Here is a 17850-nt window from a genome sequence, read left to right on the forward strand (position 1 = left end):
TGGAGATGGAATGCCAGCCTCTGGCCCCACCTGTGTTCAGAACTCTGGAAACCAGGAAACATACTTCAGAACTGCATTAGTCATGGAAGTGTCGCAGGCAGTGGGGCTCAAGCTGGGTACAAAGATCCACACTCCTGCCTATGACAGCCTAAAGCATTCTTCTGGAGGCTTCCACTCAGGAAGCAGGGATTCTTGACTCCACCAAAGAAAAGAATTTCAAGTTGAGCCAGTATTAGAAATGATCTTAAGTTGGGCAGTGGTGGTCCACACCTTTAATGCCAGCACCTGGGAGGCTGAGGCAGGTGGATCTCTGTGAGTTTGAGGCCAGCCTGGTCTACAGAGTGAGTTCTAGGTCAGCCAGGGCTATACAGAGAAACCATGTCTCAAAAAACCAAAAGGAAAAGAGAAAAGAAAAGATCCTAACAAAGATGGAGACAGGATGGTTAATAGGGAGCTGAGCGTTGGTGGCACACATCTTTTATCCCAGCACTCAGGAGGCAGAGGCAGGTGGATCTCTGTGAGTTCAAGGCCAGCCTAGTCTACATAGCGAGTTTCAGGACAACCTCCAAAGCAATACAGAGAAACCCTGTCTCAGAAAACAAAACAAAACAAAGACATCTTCAAAGGGACAATAAGACACACCCACATGTGGGTGTGGGTGTGGACTCTCAACAGAGTCACGCTTAAGTTATCAGCAAAAGCTGAGTACCGGCTTCTGAAGCTTTTGAAACTGTATGCTCAAAGGGTATCTAAAGGAAGCCCCTCCCCCCACTTCTTTTGGGTGTATCAGAGGGTACCCGTGAAGATGTCAGGATAAGATGGTAATCTGGCCAAATAAAGCCATGGGGGCCAGTGAGAAGGCTCATCAGGTTAAAGTGCTGGCCACCAAGTTTCACAACCTGAGTTTGGAACCCACATGGCAGAAGGAGAGAGCTGACTCCCACAGGCGGCCCTCTGACCCCCACAAGCTGTAGTGTGCACACACAAACCGGAGCACACATGCACATTAAACAGACATAAATATTCTAAAAACACGGGTCACAAGAGCTATGCAAGACAGTAACAGTATGCATTTTATTTTAGAGGAAATTTCCTATCAAAGTCCTAGAAATCTGCAGGTTTAGAGCTGAGAAAGGAGAAAGGTCAGAAAGTCTCAGGACAGTGGTTCTCAGCCTTCTGAATGCCGTCACCCTTTTATCCAGTTCCTAGTGTTGTGGTGACCCCCCCAAAACCATGATATTATTTTCATTGCTACTTCAAAATTTATATTTTGCTACTGATATAAATCATAATATAAAGTCTGTATTTTCAGATAGTCTTAGGCTACCCCTATGAAAAGATCATTTTGTCCCTAAAGGGGTCTTGATTAATTGGTTGAGAACTGCTGGCTTATGCTTTTAAGCAGGGTCCTTGTCTATTTTAACATTTTATTCTTATTTGAAATATCTCTATATCAAAGAATCACCCACTGCCTCTATGTAGGCCACCTTTACAGCCAATGTTATTAACTGTGTCGCAGTTCTCGACTCTGCCTACAAGGGACTTCAACCAGACTCTGGGATGAAGGGCCCCTTCCCTTTATCACATTCTCTTAATTCTCCCTGTGTTTCTACCCTGACTCAGGAGGAACAGAGAAAGTCACCCTTCCTTGCTCCAACCAAGGATGGACAGAACCTGCAGGCTTTGGACTGGCCCAGTTTCTTTTGCCCTGGCCAAGAGGAGAGTTAAGCTCATGTTACCTTCCAGCTCCTACCTCTTACTAGCTGATTCACCACCCATCCTGCTGCAATCCACAGGATCAAGAGATATAGCAGGTCTTATTCAGGGCTTTGAATCCACTGACTCAGCATGCACCATAGCAAGGGTCTGCCCAGAAACTCAGCAACACAAAGTCCATAAAGTCTGTGCCATCCAAAGCAAATCAAAGCACATGGCATCCAGCAACACAACCAGCAGATTGTCAGTCTGACCACATTAGCAAGAGTTTTGCAGAAGCACAGATAGTAGACAGAGAGAGAGAGAGAGAGAGAGAGAGAGGAGAAGGAGGTTGAATTCTATGAGCCCCTTGCTGTTGTCATAGTGGCTGTCATCCCTACCACCACTGCTGCTGCTCCCCTCCAAATCCGACTTGGGAGCCCCACCACTGTGGAGCCCCAGCCCCACCCATGTGGTCACAAGTGCCAAAATGTGGTGCCCAAAGGCGACAGGACAACACAGGTACCACCCAGCTGCCAGCTGCATGAGACTGTGCCAAGCTGGCAATGTTACCATCTGGTGTGTGCCAATTTCCTTGTGCTGCCGTAGCCAGATTTAAGAAATATCATCCTTGTGTTTGAAGAATGATAAAGTCTCTGGAATATAGAGGATGCTTTTCCAGCAGTGCCCCGGGATCTGGGGAACAGACATTAGTATGGAGAAGAAACACAGGAAGGGATAGAAAGAAGGCCACAGGCAGCATCAGGAGCTCCTGCAGAAAAAGAAGAGGAAAAGGACCCTAGACCAACTCAGGACTCCCAAACAACGCTCAAGACCCTTCTCCTGCCAACCTTGCTCTGCTGCAGTATCCAGACTCCAGGGCATTTTCACTTCCATAAGATCATGCTTCCTCGGAAAGAGTCGGTCCAGCTGTCCCTCCTTCTGAGGCCATGTCACCTCATGTCCTTTGAACCACAGCTCTGTTGTCATGAGTCACTATGTACTGGAAAGTTGAAAGCTCATGGACACAGGAGTTCCCAGTAGCTCTTTCCAGGGACTGGCTCTCCAGGCAGACATGGCTGTCCTGTAAGAGACTGCTTAGATTTCTGCAGTTTTTTCCAAGCCTACTTTTTAGCTACTTTCCCTCAAGTTCAGGCTAAGTCTCCCGGAAGAACTGTTAGCACCTGTGAGCAAGAGCGGACAGGCTGCTTCCTTTCAGATTCTTGAAAGAGAATTCTGAACTAGGTTATCACTCAAAAGATAGCATCCTTAGAAAACATGAAAGCCACTTTGACTGTACAAAGTGCTCTTAAAGCTGAATTCACAGCTCAAAGCAACATCACACCAGACAGACAGCAAAGGGGCTTCAGTAGATCTTCTGGAGGACACACGAAGACCTGTCCACATAGAAGCAACTGGCCATGGGAGGAGGGACTAAGCAAACAACTTAAAAATTATTTGGAGGGAAACATAGGGCCAGTGTGTCATGGGCATGGGGGTGTACCTTAAAGCAAGACCTTCGAATGCAAAAGCAGCAAGCTAAACTCGAGCCCATTGTGAGTTATTAGTCGCTTAGCTGAGATGGTGGACCCCGTTCTAAGAGCATTCTCTTTTTCCGGAAACCCTATATTTAATTTATGAAGTCACTGTAGCTTCCTCTGCTTCTGCTGAACTGAGCAAGATGGGGAGGATGGAGGCGCCTGGAGAGAGAAGGGAGGTGGCTTTTCTGCCTCTTTATTGCTGGTTTGTTGTTATTTGCTTACTTGTTTTTCAAATTCTAAGCTAGTGGGTAAGGTATAGCACAGTTGAGAAAAGAGGCAGGCCTTGTTCAGGACCGACAGGAAAGCCAAAGCTGGTACAATCCAGGAGAAATACCCAAGTGAGCCTGGGCCCCAGGAGGTTCTGGGGTCAGCTTCCTGATGTCCTAACCAGTCCCGAGCCAAAAGAGCTTTGAGAGCAACCATCCAAACGTCTAGATGGCAGCAGCAGCCACACACTCGGGCACCCAGCTTGCTCCAGCCTAGTCCTTGATGCTTCCTCCTGCAAGCAAATTGCAATGTCACCTTTTGTACCGTCTGCACTGCAGATGACACATCAGTGGGAGGAGGGGGTGTGGATTTTGTCCTCTGCAAAGGGCTCTCGTGGCTGCTGTGACAATCACCAGCGTTTTTCTTCACTTTTTAAAAGCTAGGATGATTCTTGACAAAGTGGGTGTCTATACGAACACAAGGCAAAGATGGGTCCACGCCAGGGAGTGACCCACAAAGTCACTATCATTTAACCATGGTGCATACAAAAATAGCTGCAAAGTTCATAGAGCACATGACAAGCCATGCAGAGCCGCAGAGCATGTTTTAAAAAGCAATCCCACGAACAGGGAAGGAGACTGACTAACTGTTGGGCATTCCTTCCAGTGTTTCTCTACTTGTGAAATCCCATTCTTGCTCTCACTGGAGCCTTGATGTGGGTCGTTTTATAGACGCATTATAGAAAATATGTGAAACAGGTGAGAGGAATTGTCGGAGGGGCCTGATGCCATTGTCTTTGAGAGAGGTCAGATTTTCCATGCGTTGAGGGCTGACGAGCCATGCCTGCCACATTCTATCCCAGTGGGACATGTTTCTAATGTTACACTGTGGGAGGTGGCCTGCAACCCAACACCAGACTCTCGAATGCACTCCAGACAGGACTTGCAGAGAGAACCTCAGAAGCCCCATGTTAGCTTGCTGAGTTTCACAAAGAATGTCATGGCAACTTCACTTTCCCCCAGAGGGGTAAAAGAGAAAGATCTGTCTTCTTGCTGTCTTACTAAGGGTCCTCTAGTAGAATCTAACATTTTATGATCTTTTGAAAATTAAACACAACACAAAGATGAACAAAGTATTACAGGTTCTTTTTTTTCCCCTTGAGACAGGGTCTCACTATGCAGCCCTGGCTGTCCTGGAACTCATAAAGCAGGCTGGCCTTAAATGCATAGAGATCTACCTGCCCCTGCCTCCCAACTGCTGGGATTAAAGGCATGAGCCACACCCAGTTTCCTTTTTCACTTTAAATAAGTACTCCTATGTGTTTACAGGACAGGGCTGTGTGTACAGGAAAGTAAACTGATTGGAGGACAGCGCCAAAAGCTTGTGTGCAGTGAGGCTGTGCATAATCTGAATCAGCACGAAGGCAGGGGCCATTGGCAGGAAGCAGACCAGAGGCCCCCAGAACTAGTCTCAGCAGAGGCAGGAATTCACCAGAAACAGTCCTCACTGTTGCCACAGCGGTCCAAACCCAAGAGTCAGGACTGAGTTGGAATCACAAACCATAAGAGAGTCGCATGTCTCCAGTTTCTTTCACACCTCAAACCTTTGCTGCCCTTAGACTTAGAAGAGATCCATAGTCAACAGCCCGTGCATTGTCAACCAGAAGAGAAACCCACTAGAAAGAGACACTAGGTTATGGTCTAGGGTTAGCAGACCCTGTCCAACCCACAAGAGTGTGCTGAAGGCCCAGGAGAATGAAGGAGGGGTGGGATGGGCTGCTTGGGAGGAAAGGGCTTGTTTGTCCAAATGAAAGATGAAACCCTAGAAGTGTAGAAAGGCAGGCGTGCAGGGCATGGGGAGAAGCCCTCCATAGGCAGGGACAAGAGACCTTATTCTTGGTCTCCTCTCCACAAGCAAAGGCTGCTAGTGGCAGCCCCAGGAAGTTCCAGGCCAGCGGGAAGCATGTGCCTCTCTACCACTGCTGTAATTAAGGAAAGTGTCTGGAAAGAGATGAAACTTAGCAAAACTGATGGGTGCTGAGAGCACAGAGGCACTGACTTCCGGGAAATTGATGAAAATGGTGTGTCTGAGCGAGAAGAGGAAGACGAGCCAAGAGTTGACTGCAGCAAAAGCGTCCCTAGAGGGAGCAAGTGCCAAGAGTCTTCTGGCCCTCCTTTGGTCTCTGGGGTCACCTGTCTCTGTCCTGGTCTCTCTCTTGCTTCCCAAATCTTCACCTTCTCCCTAGACAAGATTTGGCAGAGCCATGCTACATGACCACTCAGGTAATGTCCTAAGAGGACCTTGAGGTCATTATTCATTCTTCCTGTAGCAATTATTGATTTCCAAAGAGATCACAATGAGCACAGTAGATCCTTGGAGTCTTCCATTCGGGATCTCAAATGTTAATTCAAGGAGAGCATGTCTTTTTTGTTGTTTAGACTTTGATTCATATAAACTCCATGCGTGGGGAACCTTAGATTGTTCTTTGTCCATTTCCAAGGAGAGATACAGATTCCTAACAGCAGTTTCTTTTCAGAGTCTGTGCATTGGATCCATTGTGATAGCTGCACCTGAAAGAGTCCAGCCCCACCCAGCCCTGCCCGGCACCACCCAACCCCACCCAGTACCACCCAATGAAAGCTGTACTTTAAGATGTGCAGGTGGACATGTGCCCACTGTGGCTTTAATCGATGGTTCTTGGCTCTAACATGCATTAGTATTGCTGGAAGCAATGAACCAGATGTGAATTCCATCCCAGGAATTCAGAAGATCTGGGATAGGGCCTCGAAGTCTGAAAAGTCTGAGTTTCTCCCAAGTTTCTAGGGCCACACTTGAGGAACTGCTGTTATGCACATACACACGCGCGCGCGCACACACACACACACACACACACACACACACACACACACACATGACATGGTAGAGTCTGTGGATAAAGGTAAAAACATTAATCTACTGTCCCAGTCCCTGTACTTGAGCCATATCTGGTCAGCAAGATGCCATTCCTGCCACATAGTCTGTCTTAACTATGGACTTAACTTTCCCACGGCAAGATGAAATCAAAATCCACAAAGGCAAAAAAATCCTTTAAAATTACACTGAATCTCTTAAATTTTCCTAAAATGTAGAAGCAAGAAGACAATGCATTAATACTATGTGGTGTCAAAGTCAAGAAGCAAGTATATCTCCTTGAGTTTCAGCCCAACCTGGTCTACATAGGGATATCCTGTCTCAGGTAGATGGATGGATGAGTGGGTAGAAGAATAGGTGGATAGGTAGATGGAAGGATAAATGAACAGATAGAAAAAAGATAACCAAGAAAGAAATTTAAGGCAGGAGTGGCTGTTTGCCGGCTCGGACCCCCCCGCCTCTGTGTGTGTGTGTGTGTGTGTGTCTTTCTCTTCTCTCTCCCCTCTCTCTCTCTCATTTTTTTAATTTGGGAGAAAGGTGATAGCCATAGTGTGCATGCAGAGATCAGAAGACAACCCTTGCATGTTAGTCCTCTCTCTCTACTAAACCCGGACAACCAGCACCTTCACCACGGAACCACAGCACAGTCTATCTCTTTTTTTTTTTTTTTTTTTTTTTGGTTTTTTGAGACAGGGTTTCTCTGTGGCTTTGGAGGCTGTCCTGGAACTTGCTCTTGTAGACCAGGCTGGTCTCAAACTCACAGAGATCCACCTGCCTCTGTCTCCTGAGTGTGCCACCACCACCAGGTTCTTTTATCCCTTTTTGTGATATGATCTCCTGGTGTAGCTCAGGTTGCCTCAGACTCAACACTTTTGCCTCCCAAATGCTGGATTCCAGGTGAGAACCACAGGTCCACTCTATGACTCCTGTTAACCTGCCCTGCGCAGGCACAAACACGGTAAGCAGGGCAGGGGACCTGTCTTCAGACCTGTTCTACTGTGTCCACAAGATGTACCTGCTAGACCTTCCTTTCATTGTCCATTCTTGCTTTCAACTTGGCTTCCAGCGCAGAGCTATGCCTGCACTCAGTGTTAGGGGTATACTTGAGTTGTTGTCTCACAAGGCACCTGGAGAGCACACTAACTGGAAACCACTCAGGAATTCCTTTGGGACACACCTAGGAGCTGCTCACAAACAGCCTGGATGCTACAGTCCCAGGTCAGGCTGCAAGTCCCCCTTTCTACCCTTGGTTTCCTGGAAGTCATTTCCTCTATTTATTCACCATGGTCTCAGAAAAGGTGTTCACTAGTATAAAATAGTTCATCTTTGTGCTGCTTCTGCCATCATCAAACATGGGTAGAAGAGAATCTTCAGCTTCCTCCTTCTCGTCCCTCCATATGGTTCAATGAAGACAAGTCTCCCTTGTGTTTAACCTTACCTCTACCATTGCTAACGTGACAAAAGCAAATGTGTTTCCTCATGAGGCCCTCTGATAAGTTCCTGACTTCTTTCTTCCTCTCTGACCAGCAATATTAGTGAAGACATGTCCTTAGTTAGCTTCAGAAATAAGGGAAGTAGAGGCTGACTCCTGCCAATTCTTCTAGACACATGTTCCTTCTGGTGTCTTGGGCCAATGCTATGGCTCCTTCAGTATAGATAGATTCCCAGGCTGAGCAAATGAGTTCAACTCTAGCCTGCCCAGATTCCACAAATCCTTCAGGGTTCCTTTCTCTAAACATTCCTGAGCAGCCACTCTGAGCATCACTGCTCAATCCTGGGCCCTGCTGGTCTGGAGATCCCAGGGACAGCTGTATATGAAAATACGTTGGCTTTTCATTTCTAAGGATCAGATTTCTCGGGAGCTCTCTTGCTTATGTTGTGATTTAGTTGACAGGGGGTCAGAGTATCTTGTTTTGTTTTGTTTTGGACATTGCCTGAGCTTCAAAGCATAGTTGCCCTGATGATCAATACTAAAGATGATTTCCAGTATCACTCCTTACCTGGTCAAGCTTACTTTCTTTTCCCTGTGTCTTAAAAAAACAAGTAAGTAGCCCCCGTGACTATAATTCCAAGTAGCTTTTAACTCTAAAATACCCAGGTGAAGACAAAATTAACTACTGCAACGATACCCTTTGATATGTGCTCACCTCCTCCAGGTGTTACTGCTTCCCACCCCAAAAGCCATGGATGCAGCCAGCCACCTCCATGCCTCACTTATTCTAGAAACTTCCTCATAGTCACATGGGTTGTGCTGAAACCCCAGAAATTAGTCTGAGAGAGCCTTATAAAGTAGCACCTGGCTGGGTGGCACAGAACTAATGAAAGTCATACGTCAACAAGCTGTGTCCTTCCTGCCTCTCCATTCTTTGTGTGGGTGCTGTTCAGTTTCATGGAGACCCTGTGCAAAGGCAAAAAGAGGCAGCTGTTCAGGTCCCCTCAGTCTCTACCCATGGTCCTCCTGAGCTATATGAAGCCTGTGAGTAAGCCTCTTCCATTTTGGAGACCCTCCAGAAGCATTCCCTGAATTCCTACAATTCTGGGGTCAAAAAATAGACTGTTTGAGACAAGAAGCCTCCTAGCCTGCCACCTCCAAGAATATGGAATCCTTTCTACTCTTTGGGATTAGCTGGACTGGATGGGGCAGGGTAGTCCTGAAAAGCTGATGATTAAAATATGAACTGAAATCTCAAAAGTGAAAGAGATAGGCAGAGCCTGCTGGGATTCCTAGACGAGTGGGTGCCGCAGGGGGAGGGGCAGGCTTTGTGTGGCTAAGCTGGCACCCGGGGGCCTGGAGCACTGAGGCACAGAACATCAGGCTTGGGGTCTGCTCAAATCTGTGACAGGCTGGCACAATACCAGTAGCTAGTAAGTCTCCCCTTAAGATGCAAATTACACTGGACTGAACCTGACCACCGAGAGCTTCGAACTCAAAGTAGAATTGAGAGACTGAACTGTCTTAGCTCTACCAACTTCCCCTCCCTCATCTGTTTCCCTCACCCTCTCTTAGAGCCACCTACTACATCCCTTCGGGACACTTTTGGGGAGCAAGCAGCCCCAAGTAGAAGCTCAGGACTCCCGAATCCCTGGGATCCACTGCCGATGAGATGAGGCCAAGAGAGGCATCTTGCCTTCTACAAACTGACTGCTGAAGATGAGAGGGGAGTGGAACCAGGGAGAGAGTAGGAAAATGGTTCCCAGCAAGCAATGAACAATTCAAAAATATCATCGTCTAAGCATGGGGAAGGTAGGGATAGTAGAAGAAAGATGCCATAATAAATTGACTACAGAGCCTAAGACATCACCACCAACAACAACAACAAAACCAGTGATGAAAGAGAACACAGGCTCTGCAGGCATCCCTGACATGCTCCAGGAGATAAGTGCATCCTGTATCCTCGGTGCAGACTGGTCCTCCAGCTGTGCCCCTACCAGCATTAGCAGCAACTGCACATACCTCAGTGTTAGCATCAGCAGGTCTTTATCTATCACATACCAGAGACTATCTACATATCACCCTGTTTTGGACCAGGTGGTTCTAAAGTTTTGTTGTAAACATGGATCCCAACCTTCCAGAACATTTTTCCAACAATGCAACTAAAAATTATGTCAGTGCAGCAGACCATAGATCATATGAGAATCAAGGCAAGTGGGTATGTGCATGCATGGGCATGAGTGTAGGTATGTATGCATGTGCATACACCTATATGTGGTCTTATGTGTGCATCTATATGTGTGACTGGATCTGTATATGAATATGTGTGTAGTATGTGCATACTTTTATGTTTTCACATGTCTACATCCCTGTGCCAGAAAGCTATGCGTCAGGTATATGTACCTGGTATACACACAGCAAATAGTCCTTCCTCCTCATAAACACATTACATGTTCCAGTGTGATCTTTGTGGAAGTCACAGGCACCTGCAAATGACTAGAGTGCTTGCCAAGCCACCAGCCCAGCCCCACAGCTCAGAGACAAATGCCCATGTTAAAGTCATTTGCCCCAGACTATGTCTCTAATGGAAAAGCCAAAAGTGCCTTGAGGTGGGCAGCCTGGGTGTACCCCAGCCAGGAAATCTCATCAGATTGCTTCAAGGTTTCCTCAGCCTTTTCTCCAAATACTAACTGCATCGCAACCATATGAAAATCAAATCCACAGGGCTCCCGGGTCTGTTTTGAATTTTTGTGTAATTGAAAAAAATGAAATAAATTCTTTAAAATTTGATTCTAATTTGCCCTTGCTTTTTATGGATTTTGTAGCTAATCAACCATGATAGCACTTATTTCATTCTTCCCTTAAATCTGTGTAATATATATGTCCCTTATTTGTGAATAAAGATGATTGATAGATATTTGGACTTGCAGAGATTGCTGCTATTTAAATTTGGGTTGTTTATTTACTTTTTTATCTTATATGAATGAGAAGAAATAGAAGCTATTTAGCTGGCCATCTGAAACACACTGGGAAATGCTCTGGAGATTTATGTAGAGGCTTAGAAATAATTACAATGTATTTTTGCTTCCATTTGTCTAGAATATTAGGAATTTTTTCTGGCCCGTTTGGAGAGTTGTAGAAGCCAAAAATTAGATAGGAGGAAAGTGTTTTCTATGGGCAAACCCACCAAACGGGAAGGCTAGCGCCTGTGGACCCACATGTGGGAGTGAAAGTGAGAAACTTAAACACGATCCAGAAAAGAAGCTGCTGTGCTTTCAACCCCGTCAGCGTAAGGAAGGCAATGAAGCCTTCTAAGATGCCATCATGGTGACAGGAGTGGCCTCCATTACTGATCTTCAAAGCTGAGCACAAAAGCTCAGTAGAATAAAGGAAACGATGGAGGCTTAAGTTTCTCAGAGCGGAACTCATACTGGTTCTTTCATTTCTAACGTGATGCTTAACGCTCAGCTGATAGCCAGAGGCTGCGGCCGACAGTCCCACAATGCAATGCCCTCCCGTCTCATCACCATCACAGGCCAGGTAGTCTCCATCCATTTCCTGCATTCTGCTCTCTACTTGTTCCCAGTTTTTTCTCCAGCTTTGGGAACAAATCTTGAAATTTTAGTGAGAAAAACCTAAGGTCTTCAGTGTGTAAATCCAAGGCTGAGCATGGGCATGGCAACAGGTTTCTTTTGACCTCTTTCAGGCGACTCATTTTCCATTCGCAACAAATAATTTATAGCTCGAAGTTAATGCCTGCTAGACCATGCTCATTGAAAACATGTGTGAATCCTGTTGTGGCTTCAGAAACAATCAGAAGTCATTTTAGTTCCCATTTCAAAGACCAGAACAGTAGCTTACATGTTTAATACATAACCAAATTGTTTCAAAACATCTGGAGGGCTATACCTTTCTGTGTTTATAGACAGATTCTTTCTTGAGCAGCAAATAGGAAAATTTGACACGGTCTCTTTCCTACACATCCAGCACTCACCCTCACTGCGCCAGTGGAATTCTTGAGCCTGAGTTACTCATTGCTGCCATCTTATCCAGAAGCAGAGATAAACCAGGTGTATGATGTTATTGCAGATAATACCTGTTCCTCCTGGGGCTGCCATGAACTTTTCAGTTCTTTTCCTTACCATCAAGTCTCATCTACACACATGATTCCCACCACAATGAATTATTTTTCAAGTCATGCCAGAAATTTTAACTGTGTTGAGAAGAGTGCTTCCCAGAATGAAAAAAAAATCAACAAGGATACATATTATAAAATACCTTTGAGTCTCATAAATTATGTGCGGGGCATTAATAAATGTGTGTAAACCCACATATGCATTTGCATCTATTTTCCTAAATTTCAGCTTACACCCAAGTCTTTCTTCAAAAAAACAAAAGAAGTGCACATAAAACCAACCACCACCACTATTAAGAGATTCTCGGCTATTGTGAATATGATTATAAATCATCTTAAACTATTTTTGTCAAGTTAGTACCATAAATACTGCTGTGAGCTCAGCATCAACCGACCCTAGCTGCTTCTACACTACTGCTTTTCCCAGAAGGATGAAGCTGACTCCTTCCATGTCCTAGCCACTAACACTGTGACCAGAGAAACTCCTCCTTACATGTCCTAGTTGCTAACACTGTGACTAAAGAGACTCCTTGCATGTTCTAGCTGTTCACAGCAATGGTGTGAGGCCAAAGACGCCATCTTGCAGAGCTAAGTGTCCTGCTTCTGACGTTTCCAGGTCTCACTCTTTCTGCGTTCAGCCTGTCACCTCGTTGTCCATCCTTCTTTCACCTATGACTGCTTGAAGGCCAATTAGGACAAAGGTTCAGAAAGGTACCTAACTACATAAGATACTAGCTCCAATACAAACTAATAATATTAGAAGGCTCCTTCTAACTAGACACTAGCAATCAGCGTTATAGCACCTGCAAATATCTGAGTACCCACTCTCCTACCCTTACCCTCCAGGTTCCCTCTGTCCATAGCCTCTCAATGGTCAAAGTGGTAGTGTGCTGAGGTGGAAACCTCTAGAATCCAGAGAAAATATTTAGTGCTAAAGATTAGGACAGTTAAAGAATGTGCATAATGCCCTTCAGACCCTTACTCCCATCTTATACCCTAAACACTTCCTCAAATCACCAACAACATGAAAGGCATGTCTGCCACTCAATAGCTACCTGCATACTTTACCAGGGCACTTTTGTGGTTGGTGTCTGTCTGAGTACTTTTACTCACCATTATAGCCAAATATCAGGCAAAGCAACCTAAGGGAACAAAGATTTGTTTGGGCTCTCGGTTTGATACAGTCCATGCTGGTAGGGAAATACATGGTGACGGGAGGATTCAAGCAAGCTAAGGTATAAAGCAACTGCATGTTCCTATCCAATTGACTCAAGCAGAGAGAGAAGAAAGCAAGGCCAGCCTATGAACCTCAAGGTCCATCTAACATTGACCCAATTTCTCCAGATAGCTTCTGAGATCCGAATGTTTCCAGTCTTATTCTCCAGTGGAGAGACGCATCTTCATCAACCACAGGTGATACATAGTGAGCTCAGCTTTCCTTGTTTACATGTTAAACACCTCAATTACCAACAAATTCTCAGCTACTGTGAATAACTGGAAATGTTTTTGAAATACTTGTATCAGCTGAGCTGAAGAGTCTACAACTTCTCCAACAGTACCACCATGCAGGGACCAAGTGTTCAGATATAAGACCTCCAAACCATAACGTTATCCCCACCTGAACACATCCCAAATTCATAGAAGCCCTCACTTCCTAAGTGAGTATCTCAGTGCTAACACCAGAGACTGTGTGGTCATTTCTAAGACTCATTCATTTACGTCCAGCAAGCATCTGTCTTTGCATGTCCTCATTTATCCTTTCCTGAATCTGATGTTTAGCTGTTGCCACTTGCATCACCACCATCCAACTACTGTGCCCTCCCAACTGGATCATCACAACAGCCCCTCCCATGTCTCTGGGAACTACCTCCAAGGCTAGCCCCTGGGAGGGATACGCCTGGGTCTCTGTGGCAATCTGCCCAACTCCCATTGCTGCCCTGCCAGAACCCTTGGCCAACTTTCCCCACTCCCCACACACCTCACTCCCCCAAGCTGTTCAAAAGTACCAAGCACGGCTATAGTATAGCTCAGTGGTAGTGTTTACCTGCATTTGTGAAGTCACGGGTCCTACTCCATTACTGAAAAAAAGCCTTCAGTACGTCCAGCTCATACCTCAAGGCCTTTGAACTTGCCACCCCCCTTGTTTTAAGTTTCTCTCAGAAACTCTTCATGGCTATCTTCCTTCTACTTCCATCCAATGTTTCCTAACTGGAGACAGCTATCCTGACTATTCCACTTTCCCAACACTTCTCTCCAATTTCTCTCCAAAGTGATTACTACCCTGTGACTTGGCACATAATTTTGTTTCATTTTGTTTATTTCTTTCCACACAGTGCCTGATGCATTCCAGGTGCCAAGCAACACAGTCAATGATCCAAACTGAACACTATAGACTATTTTCTTATTATCCTCTAAATAGTAAAGTACAACAACTGTTCATATACTGTTTATATTAGTCACTGCAGTAACCTAGAGATGACATATAGTGAATGGAAGGATGTTCATAGGTTCTATGCAAATACCTGTAGACGTTGGTATGCTGGAGGTCTTGGACCTCCTTGGAAACTGAAACATGACCATATTTGCTGAGTAGACTCACTAACTATGCTATTGTCACAATGGTTATGGCTTAAGGAGAACTGGGATGGTATCACAAACCTGCAGTTCACCTTTGTGCTGCTGAACATCTTTGTTTATTGACCCACAGAACCACTGGAGCTTTGGAAGTAGTAGTTGACACAGCAACGCAGACTAAGAATGAAATCCCTGTGGAGTTAGAATCTGTCCTTACCCTTGGCTCACCAGATAAGCCACAGCTGACTAGATGCCAGGCTGATGACATCAACCTGATAGCAGACTCACGGGTGCTCTACTACTGTCACTCCTGTTTCTCTCATGACATCAAAGTTTCTGGAGGCCAGTTTGACCAAGGTCACAGAAATACTTCTGAAAGCCAGGTCTGCTTCAGTGTCCATCAGGCCTTGACCCATACACCTTGAAGGAAAACAGAATAGACTGCCTTCAGTAAAGGATGCCAGCTCTGTGACGTTTGGTCTGGTCTGGTTTGGTTTGGTCTGATTTGGTTTGGTTTGCTTTGGTGTGATTTGGTCTGGTTTGATTTATTCTGATCTGGTTTGGTTTGGTCTGGTCTGATTTGGTTCGGTTTGGTGTGGTTTGGTCTGGTTATGTTTGGTGTGGTTTGGTCTGGTCTGGTTTGCTTTGATGTGATTTGGTCTGGTTTGATTTGTTCTGATCTGGTTTGGTTTGGTCTAGTTTGATTTGGTCTGATCTGGTTTGGTTTGGTTCGGTGTGGTTTGGTCTGGTCTGGTGTGGTTTAGTCTGGTTATGTTTGGTGTGGTGTGGTCTGGTCTGGTCTGGTCTGTTTTTGCGTGTGTGCTAGGGATGGAACATGGGGCCTTGTGTGTGCCAGTGTCAGACAAGCATTTTGTCACTGAACTGTATCAATGGCTCCAAGAGACTTTGTGTTGTCATTTTGGTGTTTTGGTTTCTGGTTTAAGAAAAGATGTATATAGACCAGACTGACCTAGAATTTACTATGAAGCCAAGGATGGCCTTGAACACTCCATTCTCCTGCCTCCAATAGGTGCTGGGATTTTAGGCAAGCACTACTACACTGAACACAAGCCTTCATGCTCGTGGTCTCTGTGTCTTGTTTTAGCTATGACTAATACCAGTCACCACACAATGGGACACTAGAGCAGCCACTGATATGTCCTCTAGAGAGGTTTGAAAATGCCAATAGCTAGAGCTGTGGAGTTGGCTCATGGATAAGAAGAGCTCCTACTGCTCTTATGGAGGACCTGAGTTTGGTTTCCAGCACTCACAACCCCTGTTACCCTAGTTCTAGGGAATCCAATGTCCCCTTCTAGCTCTAAAAGCACAAACAATAACAAGTATATATTTACATGCAGACACATACATGCACAAAATTAAACATAGAAATAATCTTTAAAAACTAAATGAAAATTAAAAGATCAACAACTTAGAATAATTAGTCAAGCCACATTCCTTTACATGTTATAGTCAACCTCCCACAGGCATCAAGCCTGCTTTGGTGAGTTCATCTTAAGCCTGTCACCTCTTTGTACATCATTTTTATTATATTTACATGTGATCATCAGAAAACTAATTTGGACAAAGATTCAGAAAAGTCCCCCAACTCCCAATTCCAGAATAAGACACCAGCCTTGATACAAACTAATATTATGAATAACTGCCCTGCTTATTATAAAAATAACTAAAAGCATACCAATATAATTTTCCATCTACATTGAATTACTGTCACTAATGTAAGGCCAAAGATAGTAGATAGTTAGACATTGTTCATTAAATGTCCCTAGTCTGTCTCCCACGTCCTCTGCAGAGGATTATAAATCCATGTGTATAGCTTGAAGGAGACCCAGTCTAGGAAGGTCTGTTAATATCCTCCTGATGAGAAAATAAAAACAAGGAATAAAGATTTAGAATTCCACATGTGGAACTCACCACAGATGTCTCCCTCCACCTGTACCAACTTTCCAAACCAGAGCTTGATATAAACTGTATTTGGCAATTATAAACATAATTAGCACAGGCTGACAGAGAATGTGTTTGGGTTTGCCCAGGAAGCTCCTTTCACTAACATTAATAAAGTCTGGGAACTCAGGTTGGGAGGGAGGGGGTGTGAAGAAATGTTCCTGGGAGTAGCTGGTTTACCATAAACAAGAACATGCAACATCTGGTCCCTATCCTAATCTTACAGCTGCCCTGACTAAGAGCTCAGAACTGAAAATAGTATAGCTCAGGTCAAAGCTTCAATAATCAGCATCTCATGGCTTAAAATCTATAAGCAAATCAGCAGATAACAGAAGGATGATCATGAACAAATTCAAGAACACATCAAAAAGATCACTCATCATGATCAACTGGACAAGGATGGTTCAACATGCAAATCAATACATCACTGATGGGTCTCAAGGACAGAAATCTCATGATCATTTCATGGATGCAAAGAAGGCTTTTGACAAAACCCAACACTTCTTCATTATTAAAGCCCTGAAGAAGCTAGAAATGCAAGGAACATATCTCAACAAACTATATACAACAAACCTATTGACAATATTACACTAGGTCAGAAAAAATACCTGAAGGCATTTCCACTAAAATAAGGAACAACACAAGGGTGTTCTACTTTCTCCTTCCTTATCCAGTATTGAATGAGAAGTGCTTGAAATCATAGCCAGAACCACAAGGCAAAATAAGGAAATAAAATAGATGCAAACAGAAAAAGAAGCAGTCAAAGCATACTTATTTGTGATTATATGATTCTATAAGTAAAACGCCCTAAAGACTCTTCCATAAAACTCTTAAGATCCCATAAGTGCTTTCAACAAAGTTAAAGGATACAAAATCAACATTCAAATATTGGTGTCTCCAATGCTTAACAATGGCCGTTCAATACAGATGTTTACTGAACTATGCAGAGTTTGGGAAAGGGCAAGTGTTTGGGTTCCTTAAACTAGCTGCGTGATGTTTCTATCTGTGGGTTAATTCGAACAAAGTGATTTTTAAAATCGGTAGCCTTTCTATACTCCAGTTATAAACGTGCTGAGAAGTAAATCAGAGGGTCACTCTGAAGGTGGGGTTTAAATGAGTCTACAAGATGCCACTACACCACTCCCATTCACAATACCATCACATTAAAAAAGTTAAAGAGAATACTTTGTACTAAACCTAACAAAGGAAGTGAAAGACCTCCATGATGAAAACACTGAAGAAAGACATTTAATTATACTCCAGAAGATGGAAGGACTACCCATGTTCATGGATTGGCAGAATTAAAACAGTAATGATGGGGGAATTCTTTCTGTGTATGTTTGATTGGGATAAATAAAGCACTGTTGGCCAATAGGGAAGCAAAATAGGTGGGA

The sequence above is a fragment of the Mesocricetus auratus genome, unplaced genomic scaffold (genome assembly GCF_017639785.1).
Source record: "Mesocricetus auratus isolate SY011 unplaced genomic scaffold, BCM_Maur_2.0 Super-Scaffold_100707, whole genome shotgun sequence".
Taxonomy (NCBI): domain Eukaryota; kingdom Metazoa; phylum Chordata; class Mammalia; order Rodentia; family Cricetidae; genus Mesocricetus; species Mesocricetus auratus.